The 3,573-nt window shown below is 46.0% G+C and overlaps 1 protein-coding gene across 1 annotated transcript in view; it reads left to right on the top strand.

The window, feature by feature from the left end:
• The first annotated feature begins 254 nt into the window (after nucleotides 1-254).
• LOC101991582 overlaps nucleotides 255-3,573 on the top strand; it is a 177,353-nt gene continuing 174,034 nt past the window's right edge. Inside the window, exon 1 of the mRNA XM_026787503.1 lies at nucleotides 255-415. The gene's annotated coding sequence lies outside the window, so the exon portion shown is untranslated. The remainder of the gene's footprint in view (nucleotides 416-3,573) is intronic.

Here is a 3,573-nt window from a genome sequence, read left to right as displayed (position 1 = left end):
TGTTTTGGTTGATGAAGTGACATTTAATTACTAGGAAACGGTAGAGAATGGTTTTGTCGCTCCACCATGGCTACCTGCCTGCCAAGGCTACTGACCCTGGTGGGAGGAGCCAAAGCTCTCTTTCCTGGATGAGACTTTCTCTGGAGTGCTGGTGTTGCTGGGGCAACTTCTTGCTGAAACATGGAGTGATTTTGTTAATTTTTTTTCACTTCACTGAGAAACAATTGCTTGGGTTCTATTTAATTAGAAATTGAAAACAAAATAGAACTGGAGCTTCCTAGCCAAGCGAGGGCTCTACTTTCCTGGACCTGGGAAGCCAGACCTCCAGCGTTGGAGCTGCTGGTGTTGTGAGTCTCCTAATACTGGAGGGAGCGGGGATCTAGAGTGCGCTGCACAGGAGCCGGTCACTGGCAAGGTAACAGTCTCTCCTCTTCAGACCGGAGGGCAAAGTGAGGACACTTAGCACAGCAGGTTGTCTGGAGTGGTGTCCTTGAAAAGTCATTTGGGGGTTCCAGGATGGGGATGGAACACGGCGCCTCATGTATGATTGTACTCAGCCCCTGGCCCACAGCCCCAGCTCTGAAAATTATTTTGAAGATTTTGTTGTAGCCCTTTTACTTTAAAAGTAGTTGTGGTTTTTTTTTTTAATTATAACATAGGTTTTTATTTTGTTTTGTTTGAGTCAGGGTCTTGATGTTTGGTCCAAGCTGACTTGAACTCAAGATGTTCCTAGCTCAGCTTCCTAAGTCCTGTGATTGAAAGTGTGTGCCACCATGGCCAATTTATAAATTAGTGTTTTAAAGCCATAACGACCTATACAAAAATTAAATACAAATTTGATTTTTCAAAAAGATTAGTATTTACATTATGTATATGTGGACGCTGTTTGTGGGTAAATGCATGAGTTCAAGTGCCCATGGAGGCCCAAGAGTCATCTCTTGGAGCTGGATGTACAGGTTGATGTAGATGTTGGGGACCTCACCCATGTCCTCTGAAAGAGTGATACAAGCTCTTTACCCACTGAGCCATCTCTGCTGCCCCCTATTTACTTGACTTTAAATGTTGTGAGCAGTCTATCAGGCCTGGGCTAATTAGTTCTGTACAACAGGATGGATGCCACAGTCAAAGATCCATGGACTGGCTGATCCGTGGGCTGTCAGATCCATGGGTTGGCTGATCCGTGGACTGTCAGGCTGTCAGATCCATGGACTAGCTGATCTGTGGGCTGGCTGATCTGTGGGCTGGCAGATCCGTGGGCTGTCACATCTGTGGGCTGGTGTTCTTGGTGTGGAGTGAATAATTCCTAGGTGCTTACAAACTTCTCTGTGCATGGGTAATAATCAGTGCTCCAGTGCTGATTGATCATCTGGTCCACCACACTTAGTGTTTCTTGTACCAAGCGGGAATTCAGTGAGTTGTGTGAATAAGAAGCCCACACCCAATAAAAATGAAATCTAACTCTGTGGAAAGAAACTTTAGGCCAGATTGTTTTATTGTTTCTCTAGACTGTGCTCTTGCCTCCATGTCTGTGGAGCTGGGGCTGTAGGCGTGCACACAGAGTCGGCTGAAGCGGGTTTCCTGACCATAGACTAGACTTCTTTGGATTTGCTTGTCTAACTTTCCCTCATTCTTCAGGTCTAGTTTACCCTCTAGAAGCCTTCCTTAGTCTCACCTGAACCCAGTACCTCCCAAATCTGGTCTAGCTGTGTCTTCTGAGCATTTCCCCTACCTTTGTACCCAGCAGACTTTCATGTTTTGTTGTGTTCCTATGTGATTTTTGAGACAAGATCTCATGGAGCCCAGGCTAACCTTGAACTCATTGAGTAGATTGTTTTGGTCTTTCCCATAGGCTGAGAACTCTGAGGGCAAGGTTCTTTCTGCTCACCCTGTAGCATCCAGCACGTGCTTGGTCTCACTAAATGCTTGTTTGATAATTTGTTACATAAAAATTGTAGGAGGCTATCACCCTGGGGTGAGCTCCTGCCTGGGATCCCAGCAGACCAGGCTAAAAGTTACTCCAGCCAAAGGCAACAAATCCAGACTAAGTTATTTGGCCTTTCAGAAATAAGAGGTAATAATAAGAGATAATTCCCCCCCCAATAGGCCAATTTTAATAGGCCTAATAATGAGGTTTCCTCTGCTTTAATCTTTACAGAAGCAAATTACTTGAAATAACCTAAGGTATTTTGTCTCTATCATACAGAGAAAGTTGGGGGGTTGTCGTTTGTTTAATTTTATGGGTATGGGTGTCTTGACTGCATGTATGTCTGTGCACTATGTAAGTGCAGTGTCTGCAGGGCCCAGAGGAGGACATTGGATCCTCTCGAGCTGAAGTTAAACAGTCATGAACTGACATGCAGGTGCTGGGAACTAAATCGGTGTCCTCTGGAAAAGCGGCCAGTGCCCTTAACCACTGAGCCGTCTCTCCAGCCCCCAGGTTTTTGTTTGTTTTTATGATTCTGGGAACTGAACTCTGGGCCGCACACACACCAGGCGAGCACTGTGCTATGGAAATGCACTCCCACCCACTTCAAGGGAATTCGCTGTGAAATAACAAATCTGCTTTTTGTTCTCTGTGCTTTTTGCAGCCCTTCTCTGACTAAGAACTGACTTCACTCTGCAGCCCACTGGAGCACCTATTTTATGCAGTGTTGCGTGATTCGAGAATCACAAAGCCAGTTAAGATCTTGAACGTGTGCCAGCCTTATTAGTGGTCTTATCTGAGTGCCGGGCTGGGCACTGTGGCTTCAGGCACCAGGTCAGCTGTTCTGCTCAAGTGCTTTCAAGAACTTGAGACCTATTTCACACCCACTGGGAAAGAAGAGCCCTGCATTGTTTGCTTGGGGCAGGGCTGGAATGGCTTTCACAGCCAATGTCCCTTGGAAGGATGCTTCCTCTAATGCCACGATGCCACTACGAAGATGAGAATTGAGAGCCAAGGGTTCGCTCATTGGATCTTGCTCTGTTTGACTTGTTCATTTAATGAGTATTATCCTCTGATAAACACCTATTTATGTCAAGGGATTAGAGGCAATGGGAGATTCTAGAACAGCAGTTGTGACAGGTGAGATAAGGGACAATGTGAACATAATAAAGAGAAGGGAACAGTTGATGGCATAGGTAAATGACCAGTCTAGATACTCCAACAAGCACGTGCCTGCTCCGCCTTTGTTCTTTTTCCTGGGGACAGATGCTCTGGGCTTGACCCGTTGTGGTTTCTTCATTCTCCATCTTGCTTGATATCATTTTCACCTTCTTCCTGGTAGCAGCTTGCATTTACCTCTTCCTTGTCTTGTTGATTGATGGTCTGGGTTTGTTAACGGATGGTCCCGGCTTGTTTAGGGTTTCAAACCCATGGACACAGCCAGTCCTTTAGCAGTATCCTATTCAATGGCAGGACCAGCTATTGAGGTACAAAACACTAAAGAGAGTGTGTTGGGGAGAGAGGTAAACATTCATAACTTAGATAAAAACTAAGAAATAGGCCGGGCGGTGGTGGCGCACGCCTTTAATCCCAGCACTCGGGAGGCAGAGGCAGGCGGATCTCTGTGAGTTCGAGACCAGCCTGGTCTA

Source organism: Microtus ochrogaster, linkage group LG9 (assembly GCF_000317375.1).
Source record: "Microtus ochrogaster isolate Prairie Vole_2 linkage group LG9, MicOch1.0, whole genome shotgun sequence".
Lineage (NCBI taxonomy): Eukaryota > Metazoa > Chordata > Mammalia > Rodentia > Cricetidae > Microtus > Microtus ochrogaster.
This window is presented reverse-complemented; position numbering and strand designations above follow the sequence as displayed.